At 36.7% G+C, this 15,476-nt stretch overlaps 1 long non-coding RNA gene across 3 annotated transcripts; it reads right to left on the bottom strand.

The window, feature by feature from the left end:
- Positions 1-4,753: 4,753 nt before the first annotated feature.
- LOC143846115 (uncharacterized) lies at positions 4,754-11,211 on the bottom strand. 3 transcript variants are annotated; one of them, XR_013234655.1, is made up of 8 exons: positions 11,083-11,178; positions 10,610-10,838; positions 9,496-9,561; positions 7,273-7,481; positions 6,400-6,480; positions 6,210-6,292; positions 5,571-5,642; positions 4,754-5,223 (listed from the first exon to the last, which is right to left on the bottom strand). It is a non-coding gene; the product is annotated as an uncharacterized LOC143846115 (long non-coding RNA). The 3 variants fall into 3 exon arrangements; XR_013234656.1 differs by lacking the exon at positions 10,610-10,838 and having other exon boundaries at positions 4,755-5,223; positions 11,083-11,211; XR_013234654.1 differs by having other exon boundaries at positions 4,755-5,223; positions 10,610-11,175.
- Between the last annotated feature and the right edge of the window lie 4,265 nt (positions 11,212-15,476).

Below are 15,476 nucleotides of genomic sequence, written 5' to 3'. Positions count from 1 at the left end.
AGATCCAAGCTGAGCCGTGGGTCGAGGTGTGTGTTTGGGAGGGGGTGGGGGTCAACCCCAACCGAAGCTGCCTCTAAATCTAGCACCCCTAACACAACCTGTCTAGTGTGAAGTTGGGTTCAGGTTGGCTCGAGGCAAAAAAAAAAAAAAGGAAAATACAAAATACAAAACAGGCCATGAACCTAATAATAAGATTTTGAAATTCACGATAAAATTAGGGGTGTGGAGGCTGTATATGGTATGTACGTGTGAGGCCTAATATTTTTTAAAGGTACAGCGGGGCCCAATTCATAGGATGATCCAAAATTCCGAACCGTTTATTTGTTGGGCCGCAACACCAATAGGCGATAGCTTGTAAATCATCTTCATAGGATCATCCTTCCGAGATGGTTCACTGGGTACATCCTATTTACCTCGTGGCCCAACAAATGAACAGTTTAGATCATCCTATGAAGTGAGGCCCCACTTGACTTTTTGAAAAAATACTGGACTTCACACACACGCCGTATAAAATCTCACTAGGTAAATTATTGTGTGGCAATTTGATATGTATGTAATATTACATTTTAAAAAAGGGAAGTGATATTTACGCCCCTTTTGATCACCAGGGACACCCAACGTCAGTGTATCAATGGCAAAAAGGGAGCTGATGTACTTTATGTCAGAAAAATCCAGTGGCTTTGATTGCAAAGTACACTGGCAAATGGGTGTCCCTGGTGATGAAAGGGGCGTAAATATCATTTCCCTTTAAAAAAGAACATAAAACAACAAAGGTATTCTACAAAAATAATGAACTTGGCTTCTTTGAAATTACTAGTGGGACCAACCGTGCAATGCACGGGCCGAAAAAAAGATTTGGCCTTAGCTAAAGCATTTTTCGGCAGTCACTATATAAAATTACCGAGGGAATCGGTCTTAGCCATAACAGCCCATCTACTATAAAAAATATAACTTGAGCCATTTGGCTCCACCTCCTGCTAGGGATAAGACTATAATCTTGTTATCATAATGGGACATTTACAACACATTTGTTTAACCAACTCTCATGAAATCATTCCACCAATTAAGATGAATAAGTTCTCTCAATTAGAGATCCAATTAGCACGACCTAGCCTTCTTGAAAAGTAGGACCCCCACAATTTGAACAATTACCTCTCAATTATGAGTTACCAGATACTATCCATCCCAATCTGATGTACACACATACCTATCAAGCAACAAACCATAAGTGAGTACATGACATTTACATTTTAAGCTTCCATACTCCAAAAAATTATGGTTAGCCTCCCAACCAAGATTTTAGAGTCATGTACATACAATACATGCATAATTACATATGCAATTACATTCAATAGTCCAATCTTTATATAACTATTTTTACGGACTTATTTTCTGCAACCTGCAAAATATGCATATATTAGGCACATATGCATATAATGTTCAAATCATATTCCAATATGTCAAATCTACTTATTTTTCAAAAAATACAGAAAATAAAAATGACATTTTAACATTGATTATATGTGAATAAAATTCATCAATTATTCTTTAAATGGAATGAACTAGTTTGGGTAATGCCAAACCCAACTTGCCTATTAAAGTTCTCATGTGGTACACATAAAACACCAGTTCCAGTTCATGATGACAATACACAAAGTTCCTTGCCAGCAACAAGAACTTTAAATTTTGATTGCGTATGAACTACATAGCATTCCCATTCAAGTATTGTAGATTTTTTTTCTCATTGAAAATAAATCATTTACTCATATTGCTATTAGATTCATTTCCAATCATTCAACAAGACATGCTTATCTTTTAAAGGCATTTCAGCAAACACTTGACAAGCATCAATTTTGACCCATGTGCCATTATCAAAACAAATGAGTGTCAAAACATTTAACTAGATAAATGAGTGTTGATATCAAAACATAGGCTACTGATTTTATAAGCCGCCACAAACGGTCCAAATATCAAGCCCATATGATGATCAACCATGAATTTCCTTTTATTAACAAACCATCAGAATTTATTAAAAACATAAATTTAACATGTCGAGGCAATTGTATAAAGATACAATAAAGAAATTCATCACCAAAGACAAACAAATATAATCTACTAAACTAGCCAATTACAATATTGAGTCCTAAGGTACTCAACCTTTTAATTTGCCGAACCAAATAAGAGATGGGTTTTTACACTAATTTAAAAAGAAAGTATTTCCCAAACCCCATCAGCATTTATGGGTATTAGTGTTGATAAAAGTTACCATTAAGAGCCTTGAATGTCTCTCTTCCAAAGATTACAACGGTCACAAATGTGACCATTGGAGATGAAACAGTTTTGCTACTTTAATGGGTGTTATTATCACAACTGTTTAACAATTAATGGGGTAAGATGGAAACCGTTTTGGGGCATTAAAAAAAATCTTTTCATTTAACCCAAAAAAACGCTCAAAAGTCACTAGCTTTTGAAATAAGAGGGAAACTAAATTTTGAATCTTTCCCTCTAAATTTTAAAGACAAGGCAAAAAGCAATTTTGACTTTTTCAAACCTTTAAAATTTCCAACAACGCATCTGCGGAATTTTGCATGACAATATCTTGATCAGCTACTGATATTTGCAAATTGATAATGGAGCAAACTCACGTTGTTTTTTTTATTGTTTAACAAGCTATCAAAGGCTATTAAAATTCCCCCAAACCTCTCAACAACCAGTTAAAAAGTACAAGGCAAGCATAGTTTGTCCCTCGGCCCATTATCAAAACATGGTCTTGCAGATATCGGTATCGCGTATCTAGAGGCAGATAATGATAATTTGCTATGGGAGATTGCATCTCCTTTCGGGTGAATTTGGATTGTCTGAATCGGGAATAATAATCGGGATCTGTTTGTGTTTCAATCGTGGCATTTGGTTTGATTTTCACGACTCAATTGGTGGTATTCAGCGATTCCAGACACCACCCAGCAGTAGTGTTTCATTTTCACGACTCAATAACTGTAGAGGGGCTGATGTACTTAATGTCAAAAGGATTTAATGGGGCTGATTGGCACGTACACTGCTGCTGGGTGTCCCAAGTAATCAACCCTTGTTTTTTTTTTTTCCGGTGGTGATTATTTCTGTTTGATTTTCCGGTAATCCTATACAGTTTTCAGAGAGAATAGGAATAGGAGGTGGGATCCTGATTCTTGATCCCGGCAATCCAAACGCCTATAGAGATTGGTATGTGCACGGGTTGATAGAGGGTTGATCAACTAGCCTTCATCACTATCTCCACAACACATGCCTCTGCCGACTGTTGAGCTCTTCCTTATAAAGAAGAAAATAAGGACTTGCGGAGGAATTCGGTAGAGACCCATGATTTTCACGAGTATAATTTTGATGCGTTAAGAATGAAGCGTTTAAATGTAATGTACACATAATTAAAGATGTATAATAAAAAAAATGAGAATCCAAATGTACACACAATTAATTAAGTAAGAAGGCCGATTCATGTACATAGCCACACAGCGCAATACGAAACCGTTGGATTATTTCGAGGCTCCAGATTGAAAAAGGTAAACAACAGGTTGTTTGAGCCGAAACGGGAAACTCCGGCCGTTTTTTGGGAGACCTAAAACGTAGGAAAAAGAGATCGTTTTTTCGTCATCATATGGCCCTAAAGAGTAGGAAGAGATTAAAGCTTACCGGTCACCCAAACAATAACAATCTCTGATTATCCCAAAACAGTTAATCCATTTGCCTAACTCTCCAATAAGAGGCAAGCTCCCAAGTGTATTAGGTTTAATTAGCTCTTTTCTTCAAGTGCAATGGACATAGGGTATAAGATGTTACGCTCTAAGACCATTCTAGTCTTCTTTAGTTGTAGATGCCATACATATGGGCTGGTTAATTTAATTGGAAGTTAGAAACTATACCCTACGTCAACACATAGGCAAATGACTGTAAAAACAACTAGATAAAGAGAAGCGTTTCAGTCATTATCTAGTGTTTTTATTCAGTAATTATAATTATCAAGCATTTTTAAATTTCAGGATGCAGTGGGGTGCCACATGGCGACACCTCAGGTATAAAAGGAAATAACTTTCGTGAACGAATATCAGAAGAGCAGACTATATAACTAAAATTTATTAATTGAAATTGTGGTTTCTTTTTGAGTAATTATGGGAATGTTTGCTATATTTTAAGTAGTCTTGTGGAAATTTGGAAATGATAAACTTGAAGAGTAATATCGAATTTAATGGGAATGGTGCGATTTAGTGGAGATTTAGTGGAGGCATGGAATAGAAAAAGACCGTTCCAAAGTGCAACGGAAGAAAGCAAAAAGTCCCTGTAAATGAAAACAAATAAGTACAATGAATATGTTTATAAAGATTAATTGAAACATTAATATTATCATAATCTATGTAGGAGGGGTGGAAAATGAAAAGAGTGAATAAATGAAGACACATATGTACTATGTAGTTACAATTATTACCCTGCATTTTAATCATGCAACTCAAGTTATAGAAACTTGTTCAAACAATATAAGCTATACCCTGCTTTTTTGTAGGTTCAAACAATATAAGCTATACCCTGTAGGTTCAAACAATATAAGCTATACCTCAGCAAAATTATCCATAAATCAACAGTACCAAAAATTAGTCCCATGCTTAGAGGGATGTCATTATAAATTGAAGTAAATGATATGAGCATGGCTTGATTTAGAGGGATATCATTATAAATTGAATGTGGCTCTCAATAAAACTTAGTTTAAGTGCGTAGGGTACTGATTTTTGGCAATACAAATCTGAAACATATTATACCTGGAAAAAAAAATACATTTTTCCTGGCAAATCCTCATCTGAAACATATTCTCCCTGAAAAAAAAACCCCATCTTGTTGATGCCAAATCCATCTTCACCTACAAAATTTCTTTGGAGGAGAAAAATATCCACACGACCAATGAAAGTTTATAAACTTGGCATCTTCCAAAAACATTTTAGAAAGAATCCTAAATGCAATAAATACAATGAATATGCTATAAAGCTATATGAGAAATTAACTCTATTTAGAATACAAAGTCTAGAACGTATATGGTAGATTCATTAGGAAAGGGAGCCATTTGGGAAACCTGCATCTTCTATCTTTAGAAAATCTTGTCTATCTAAGAATATATCCTAAAGAAAAGTTTATGTGAATCCCGTAATATCATCGATCCACAATTCTCGCTCACCAAGCCTTTCTCTGCCATTTAAAAAATCAGCAAATTAGAAAGAATACCTCAACCCATCTGAGAAAATTATAAACAAATAGCAAACTTACATCAGCATTCATCAAATGAAAAGGGAAACGAAGGAAAAGAAAAACAGGATACCTGTTTCAGAGAGAGAGAGAGAGAGAGAGAGAGAGAGAGAATCTGTAGTGGAGGGGTGAAATATGGAAAGACGGTTTCAGGTTTCAAAGTGTAACGTGGGAAGGGGAAGCCCGGGAAGAGGCAAATTGAAAATTACAGAAAATAATATCAGTCAACTATGAAATGATGCTCTCCTATTGAATAATATGGAAATAACAAATAAATAAATAAAGCTTACCACAATATCTGATGAACATACTCACGCCATTGAAATGTGCAGGATCACATACTCACAGACTACCATCTTTTTCTGTCATTTCCACATAGAAGTAAAGAACATATCAGCCATCAAGTTGGTTCAAAATCAACCAAATTCAACCTTTTCGATTGAAAAGTTTATATAGTAATCAATTAAGGTGCATATTCATTTTCAAAACAGTATCACAGTTAAAAATTCAGCAAAGTCAGCAAATTGCACCTAATTTTTCAGCAAAATCTTAACATGGCCAAACTAGGAAGAATAAATTAAATGCTTGTGAACTATGAAAATTGAATAGTTGTTACATGGTCGACATGTGAGATACAGATGCAAGATGACATCAGTTCATGACTCGACATATGAAATCTGCAAAACGTAGTCATGGATAAATCCCATAGTAAACGCAAGTGGGCATGCAAGGAAGATCACTGGCATCTATAGAAAACCAACAAATAGTTGAAATTAAAATTTCCAATTTAATTAAAAAGGAACAAATTCATTGATTTTACAGAGATAGAACTCGATTCGTTTTGAGCAATATCTCAATCCGACCAACATAACTCTAACCCCTGGTCAATACTCTGCACCGCTTTAGTCACAAAATGAATATCTGCATACCTGAATATTCTTATCTACATTTCTAACCCTTTTCTTCAGTCTGGGCATGAGGAGGAAATGTTCACCCTCTTTCTTGAAAGATTCTAAAACAGAAAAAGAACAATCCAACATACATAAGAAAAAAGATAAAACTGCAAAGAAATCAGACTAAACATCACAAAACACACGAAAAGAAGAAAAAATAGCAAACCTCTGTGTGAATGGATATTTTGTGGTGGCATAGACAGCGAGCATAGAACCCTTGGCACTTTAGTTCCGCTCCCGATTGAATCTTTGTTGGCAAGAGACAAGAGAAAATTGGAGGTTAGGGTTAGCTTAATGGAAACAATTTCGAAACGGATGCAAATCGATGGAAAAAGACAAATCGTTTTGCAGCCTTGGGATGGAATGAATGCTCTGATACCAAATTTGATTTAGGACCGGGAAGAGAAATAGAAGAAAGGGTAGAACAAGAGACAAAATTAGAGGGAGGAGAAGAAACCTTTAGGGGGAGAAGCCAATCAATCTTTATTAATCATCAAAGTTATGATTCCTAATACAATGAGGCATATATATAGGCAATAGGATGAAAATAAATTCCATGGAAAATAATTAACTTTCCTAATTCTAAATAACATAGAAAATAAAATCCTAGAAACTAATAACACGGAAATAAAAATGCTAGAAAATAAATATGGAAATAAATCCTAACATCGGCATCACTAACTAAGACACTTGGTGGAAATATCAGCCTCCAAAATAAAAATTATCAGATGAATAAATATAATCAAAGTTGCCCAGTCAAGAAAAGAATATAAAATCATGAACAAATATTGGGACTAGAGGATGGAAAAGCTTTGAATTATCATATGACTATAAATAACACCCCATGCCTTACATTTCTCCTCCCTTTTTAAGCTTTGAATTATCACATGACTATAAATAACATACCACTACAAATATAATCTTCACACAGAGGATGGAGCTGATAATAAATATTAACAGGCATAACAATGTACTACAAACCTACGGCTTACATTTCTCCCACCTTTTTAAAAACATGCCATTTTTTTTAATAACATACCATAACTCGCGGAAAAGCTTTGAATTTCTTCCACACCCAGAAAGTGAACAGTTAAAATCAATTAATGCTTCAACACTGGCTCTCTATGCTCCTTAGATATCGGAATCTGTTATATGGGGGCCTGTCTGGAGCTCTCTGAGGAATATCCTTGATCCTCCTCTGCCTTTCAGGTGATGTTTGAACCATCTCCCCATTGACAAGTAGTTCAGCTGCAAATTCAATTTCAATTAAATCAATTTCCATTAAGGCAAAAGAGAATAATGTCCACAGCCTATGTGTGAAGATTATCTAATAGAATCTAAATTCACTTTAAGGGTTTGGCTTATCCCACGAAAGAATTTGTGAGAGATTGATCTGGTTCCAGCTCAGCTATGACCTGGAGTGATGTCGCTCCCATACTAAGAGGCAAACAAGCATTTGATATTCAGGAGCAAATTCTTTTTTCAAACTCAGACACGGACAAGAACTTGGCAAAGGTAAAAGGGAGGTCAATGATTCATTAACAAGGGGGTGTTAAAAAATTTGGATCGATTTTACTTGGCAGGGAAAAATCAGACTAGAATGAGAGCTCAGCCAAGATAAAGGGGAGTCTAACACTCTAACTCCTATGGTAGTCAACAATTGACTACATCCATTTTTAAACAGTAGAGGAACTCACTCCCACTTTCTTTTCTGCAATCTAAACAGACTATTCATAAACATATTAAATGGCCCTCCCACTATAAACAAGTAAATAAACAATAAAATATGAACATGCAGAGGCATTAAAATCGAATGTTTCCCCCAAAAAGGTTTGATACAAGTCCATTAGCATTCACAGCAAGTAATAATTGCTTTTAAGGCTTACTAGCTTTGCCAAGATGGACTGAGCTTGTCATAATATAGCATGCAACCATTACGTTTAACCAATAATGATCTAAGGCTGTAAAGTTGAATGTTTCTTTTAATGATCTCATCTTTGTTAAACATGAGAAATGGGAATCGCAGAGGTTAATTGTGAGTCCATTAGTATTCAAAGCAAGTTATTGCCTTCTCAGATTTAAACAGCTTTTGCCGATATGGACTGAGGAGGTTTTAAATGTCATTTTTTGTTAAATATGAAAAATGTGAATTGTTAACAGGTTTGATGCCAGTCCATTATCATTCAAAGTAAGCCATTACCTTCTTAAAGCTTAAAAGATTTGCGGGAAGTTTTAAATATAGCATGCATCCATTATCAATCTACTTCTCAAATAACTTAAACCTATTAAACAGTGATGATTTGAGGTGGTAAAGCATTATCAATCTGCTTCTCAAATAACTTAAAACTATTAAACAGTGATGATTTTAGGCTGTAAAGTTGAATGTCACTTAAAAATGAGAAATGAGAATCTCTAACAGAGGTGTGATGCCAGTTCATTAGAATTCAGAGCAAGCCATTGCCTTTTAAGGCTTATCAGCTTTTCCAAGATTGACTGAAGAAGTTTTAAATATACCATGCATTACTTTAAACAATGAAAATATAAAGTTGTAAAGTTGAATGTTTCCTCCTTACTGATCTCATTTTTTGTTAAATATGAGAAATGAGAATAATTAAGAGAGGTTTGATGTGAGTCCATTAGCATTCAAATCAAGTCATTGCCTATTCAGGCTTATCAGCTTTTGCCAAGATGGACTGTGAATGTTTTAAATATAACATCCATCCATTATCAATCTGCTCTACGAATAACTTACACTACTTAAACAATGATGAATTAAGGGTGCAAAGGTGAATATTTCCTACTTATTGATCTCATTTTGTTATATATGGGTATGAAAATCCTTGCTAGAAGTTTGATTTGAGTCCATTTGTATTCAAAGTAAGACATTGCCTTATAAAGCTCCCCCGCTTTGCCAAGATGGACTGAAAATGTTCAAAACATAGCATGGACTGAACATGTTCAAAATTAAGTATGCACCGATTATTGACGTTCTTCAAAAAAAAGGAAAAAACTTGGGACAACCTAAATCCTTTAGCAAACCTCAAGTACAGTCCTCCAATTGGCATGAATGACCAAAAAGAGAGAGAAAAAACAATACTTATAACTATCATATAAATAACAAAACAAAACAAAATTCAAACCAAGGCAAAAATCATATAAAGCTTACCAGCTTACACCAAGGCAACACCAGTGTAAACAAGAAATAAAATGGCAGATGAAATTTCAGGTAGGTCCGGCCCTTCTGTGATGCAGAAATGCTTACCTCCGTAGTCCTTGTTCTCAATATCCTTATAGCAATCGGGTACCACAAAGAGAACACCAGGCAGGCCTGTGAATAAGGAAGACAATAAGCTCAAAGTTCATAAAATAATAATTTCATATATATAGATAGATAGTATTTATCTGGTCCGTCTGCCAGAAACATAGTGGGCCCATATTGTTTGGGGGATCCAAACCATTCATTTGATGGGCCCTGACATAGATAGGGTGTGCCCCAAAAGTCAGCTCCATAGGATCATCCTAACCCTTCGATTTGTGGAGGTTAAAATGGACGGGTATAAACAGCCACAAACCTATCCATTTTAACCTCCACAAATCGAAGGGTTAGGATGATCCTATGGACCTGATTTTTGGGGCACACTCTATCTATGTCAGGCCCCATCAAATGAATGGTTCGCATCACCCATACAGCGTGGGCCCCACACTATTTCGGGTCGACAGAAACACTTTTCCATATATATATATAGAGAGAGAGAGAGAGAGTTTATATAATGAAAGGCCTTAGAGTCCATTATTTTTCAAAAAGTAACATACGGCCACATCATAGGATGATCCAAACTGTCCATAAGATGGGACACAACCTAAATAGGTTGTGCCCCAAAAATCATTTCCATAGGTTGATCCTAACCTTCCGATCTATGATCAACCCTCTAATGTGCGGTCCCTCTATACAAACCCAATCGCGAAACCGCATCTCCATTCTACTGGGAGGCTTAGGGATGGATTTTTTTTCTTGGCTTTTCTTTCTTCCCAGGGTTCATCTTCATCGAATACCCTATTACATTTGGCATCTTCGAGCACCAGATTGAAATCTTTAATGCTCTGTCAATTGACTAGTCCGATCAAGTTCTTTCTACAATAGGGGTTTTGAATATCCAACGCCTCCAATCCGTCTTTAACGGAATATCCACCCTCTATAAGATCAAGATATACATTCTTTAAACTCTCTATCCAAAATTCACAGCTACAAAGTTTGTCGCCGATCTTCTCTCCCAGGTCCACAAGCTGGATCGATTTATCTTTTCCTTTCTCCAGTAACCAAATCTTGTTGCCACAATCGCGTTACGGTAAGGCAATGGCCCAAAACCCTAGCTTACCTTGTTAAAACCAGGGGGATTGAAGGGCTTGGGCCCTTGATGATATTCACCAGGGAGGAGGCTATCTCGCCGGTTGCACTATCTACTTGATTAAAACCAAGGAAGTTGAAGGGCTTGGGCCCTTGATGAATTTCACCGGGGAGGACGCTATCTTGCCGGCACGTTCCTGCTGTCTGAATAAATGAAGACCAGCCGCAGAAGCGCTAAAAAAAAATTCAATGGCAATGCACTGAGATTTCTCTCGGTTACGATTGGACCATTTTCAGTTAGAGCGACAATGAGAGAGAAAAGTGCTTCTTAAATGATTTCATCTAAAATTTAAACACCTAATTGAGAGGTCATTTCACTATGAAAGGAATTAAAGATTTTAATGATTTTCAAAGCATTTAGGCCAAAGAAACGAATGGCAATTTCATGAGATCTAACCAAAAAAATGGAAGGAAACAAAGTTGAAGGAAGAGGAGAATCATGACCTTGCAGTGAAGGAAACGAACTCCAATTCCATGGAGAATTACTCTCCTCAAAACCTTACCCCAAACCCTCACGAACTGAAATTTTTGTAATCTTCCGAAACTGCCAAATGAGAAGCTCTCTGCTCTATTTAATTATTTGTAGGCAAGGTTTTAAATTTCAGTTTCAAGGGTAATTTCGGACCTAGCCGAAACCGAAATTTCAGCCAAAATACCGAAATTTCGATTTTTTGGTCCAGGCTGAAATTTGGGGAGGGATTAAATTTTTTTATTTTTTTTTTCAAATTTCGACCAGATTTTGGTACGTTTAGCCAATTTCGGTTTTCGGTCTTTGACCGAAATTTCGGATTTTGTTTATAGGTCTCATGGAAGACTCTAAAACAACTAACCAGCTGCCACCTGTAATGCCTAACTGTAATGCCAGCTGTCTCCCTCTTTGACAGCACCAACTCAATATTTTAAGCTGACATGGCAGCAAGGAAGGTGATGAGGTTGCAGTCCTCTCCTTCATAACTTGCTAGTTCCATGGTACCCCACACTCTCCTTATTGCCCTCGCTTATTATTTCTATTGCCAGCCCTTCATAGGAGTCCGTGTTTCGTAGGAAAATAACTGAGAGAGAGAGTCCCGTGTTTTATTATGTAAAGAATAGAGTTTATAGCCGTTGAAATTCGATAAGGCGATAATGATAAGTTGGAAAAGGGATTTGCTCTGTGGTTTGGTTTTCTAGCCGTTGAAATTCGCCTATAGGAATTTAGAGAATTTAAAGTAACCTTACAATTCTCTAATCTCCCTTCTCTGTCCATAGCTATTAAGACTGAAAATTGCTTTCATGATAAATGAAGACGGACAATTTTTTAGTACCATTTATGCGAAATGAAGAAGATAATTTATATGATGCCCACCGTCAAAATCAAACGGGCTAGGTGGCAAACCACCTGCACTTGGATTTCGATCTGGTCAAAACACGCCCTTGAGATTTTGACGGTGGTTTGCATAGCATTATGACCCGACCCTGTGATTTCTAACCCACCTTGGACTCCGTCCTTAGGATAAAGGACTATTAAATTCAATGGCTTAGATCATTTGATCAACATGTTCCCAATGGAATTTGGCCCAACTTATGATTCCTACTCGGGTCAACAGGTCTGATTATGCGCACACAAGTGAGGCCCAATAAGTATCCTCGGTAAAGAGGTTAGAAAACATTTCCTACACACTTGTGTAGGTAAGTTACCTACACACTAGCTTAAAATACATAGGGGGTCCACATTGTTTGGGTGATCCAAACAATTCATTTGAATGGTCCTCACAGAGATAGGGTGTCCACAAAAAATCAGATCCATAGGATCATCCCAACCCTACGATTTGTGGAGGTAAAATGGACGTGTATAAACCTTCACAAATTAGTCCATTTTTTGCCTCCATAGTTTGAATGGTTGGGATGATCATATGGATCTAATTTTTTGTGGACACCCTATCTATGTGAGGACCATTCAAATGAATGGTTTGGATCACCCAAATAATGTGGGCCCCCTATGTATTTTAAGCTAGTGTGTAGGTAACTTACCTACACAAGTGTCTAGGAAATGTTCTCTCTAATATATAACCCATCTTTTTTGGCACATGAGCCCAGCAGATTAACGGTCCATATCACAAACAACGTACAATAAGCAATGTGACAACTAAGAAATTGGAATGGTTCACATGATCTTGTGGAAAGGGGGAGAGTAAATGTGTGGACCCATTCACTCTGTTATGTTTATCAGGCGAGTTCTACCATAGAGCAGAAATCACATTGGGCAATCCTAGCCATTCAATCTATAGCTCACTCTAACCAGATGATCCAAACCACCCACCCAATCAAGAAACCTCAACTAAAAGGGTCTTCTTAGTTAAGATGATTCAGATTTGCTAGGCAGTTTTGGGGAAAGCCATATATCACGATTCACTTTTGTTGGTGTAATCGATTATCAAAAAACCTTAGGGCCCTGATCGTTTGAGATTATGACAACCGATGGTGGGTTCTCAAACCGATTATTGGACTCAAATTACATTAATTATTGAGTCCTATAATCAAATTAGGGTTTCACCATTGGTTATTATAATCTCTAACAAACAGGGCCTACGTCCTGCAGCAACCGATTGCTGGCCCCAAATCGATTACAGGACTGAAAATTAAACGCAAGTTTGAGTCCTGTAATCGGTTTGGGGCCCTCAATCGGTTGCTACAATCTAACAATGTGGAGAAAATATGCTGTAAATGTACTAGTGAAGAGCAAGTACTTATCATTTGCTAGAATCTTGTTGCATGTGTATCCGATTGGGGTTGCTTGAGCTGTCCGTCCTATAATTTTTAACATTTTGGTTGCTTGGGATGTCTTTGATAAATTATTTTAGCTAATAAAGAATTTAGATGTTATTTTGTTACTTTAGAAGATGAGTTCTTGATTTTTTTGCCCTTTTTTTCTGTTTTCATGTTTACATCTGGATACTATCATTTTGTTTTTTCTTTTTTTTCTTCGATAGAATTTTATCCTTTTTGAATTTCAATCTTGTTTGTTTGATTTGACTAGATGACTTCGAAGGAGGCCTTTCGGATGATTTCTCATAAGTTTCATGGCAAAGGACCAGGCAAAATGAAACAATATCATGAAGAATTGAAGTTGAAGCAGATAGAGGCTTCTGACACTCCATCACACTTTCTTGGGACTTTTGTGGAACAAAAAACTTCCTGGGAGATTGGTGGGAAAAAAAACTCCCTGGAAGTATCCCGGTAAAATAAAAATCCCATGTTTGGTTGACCGGACTATGGTGGGAAAAAAAAATCCAGGTAAAATAAAAATCCCGTTGTTTGGTTGCTCGAACTGTTGGGAAGAAAAAAGTTCTTCTTTTGGTTATTTTGGTTCCTCGGATTTTGTGCGGGATTATTTTGGTTCCTGGGATATTTTTTCCAGCTTTGGGTTTCGTGCGGGGTTATTTTGGTTCATGGGATTCTTTTGTGCCCACTAATAACCAGCAACCAAACGTGGGTTTCATGCGGAAATTCCACAAAAGTCCCAAGAACCAAAAAAATTCCGGCATCCAAACGGAGCAGTCAATCATCGACTCACCCTAGTGGACTTGGTTTTACCTCGTCCGACTTCAGGGAATCCTATTTTTTAGTCGAAAAAGTAGTTGAAATTTTGGACATGGACCTTAGCAGGTCACGCAGCTGAACAAGATTTTTGAGGTTTTTTTTGCTTTCGTCATTTTCAACCCCTAAAAAAGGGGAAAATCCCGTAAAAGCATAGTTGCCAAACACACCCTTAAAGTAAGCTGAGGGGTGTTTTCGTCCTAAAAATCCTTTTAATAAATAGCATTTTGTAGAGTTTTTTCAAAAGACATTTTCTTGTCATTTTTAAAAATTTGCAGCATGTAACAGTAATTTATCCCTTTTTTTAATCTTTATTAACCGTGATTCAAGGGTAACGACGGTATTTTCTACATTTTATATTTAAATAGTAGATGCTCAATGATATCAGCGCACAATAGCAGAGCCCTTACTAAATAATAATGTACGCCCTGGAAGCAATAAAAGGAAACTATATAAAAGTAAAAAGGATTCAAGGCATAAAGGTAGGTCTCAATTAGTACTGCACTTTTCATGTGCACAGAGAGAAAGAGTGCTCAGTACTCCACCGTCCCATTAACCACACACACACACACTCTCTCTCTCTCTCTCTCTCTATCCAAAGTAGATTTTCAGTGGGCTTTTGAGGGATGGTTGGATTTTCAGTGGGCTTTCGAGGCCTGGCCCACGTTACACAATTAAAATGTTACATTGGACACACCAACTAAATGGAGTGGCCCTCCTTGTGGATGGGTCATGGGGCAAAAATGTATTGGTTGTAGAATCCTAACCTATTAGAGAGGCTTCTAACTGGACGTCCATTTACAAAGTAGATCCTCTGACTGGGCTATGGGTAATTCATGGTAAGGCCAAAATCAGTCTTTACATGGGTCGTATGCACAATAGGCAAGGATTTAGGACTTATAATAACTTAATTAGTACTGAGCAGAGTTAAAAAAACACTAAAACTTGGATCGAATTGAGTCACTCGCCCAAGAGAAATTAGATGGGATTTTTCTATTGAAAATAAATAGATTTCATCATACGTGTCCAATCACCTAGGAATTATAGTAATTACTACAATTTAATTAAGTATAATTACGATTTCATTTAGCAACCTTTCACGGAAAGGGGTGAACACACGATGTCGGCCCAATTACACCAAAGGCCCATCTACTAAATGCGATTTTAGTGAGGTATGAGTAATAGGGCCCACCAGATGAACATTTTGATTGGGAAATGATACATTGGTCCTTTTTTTACCTGGGACAGCCCCCTCTAGTGTA

This window comes from Tasmannia lanceolata, unplaced genomic scaffold, assembly GCF_043159265.1.
Source record: "Tasmannia lanceolata isolate RefF3 unplaced genomic scaffold, GAP_Taslan_0.1 ptg000015l, whole genome shotgun sequence".
Classification (NCBI taxonomy): Eukaryota; Viridiplantae; Streptophyta; class Magnoliopsida; order Canellales; family Winteraceae; genus Tasmannia; species Tasmannia lanceolata.
Note: the sequence above shows the minus strand (reverse complement) of the source record. Positions and strands in the feature narration are given on the sequence as shown.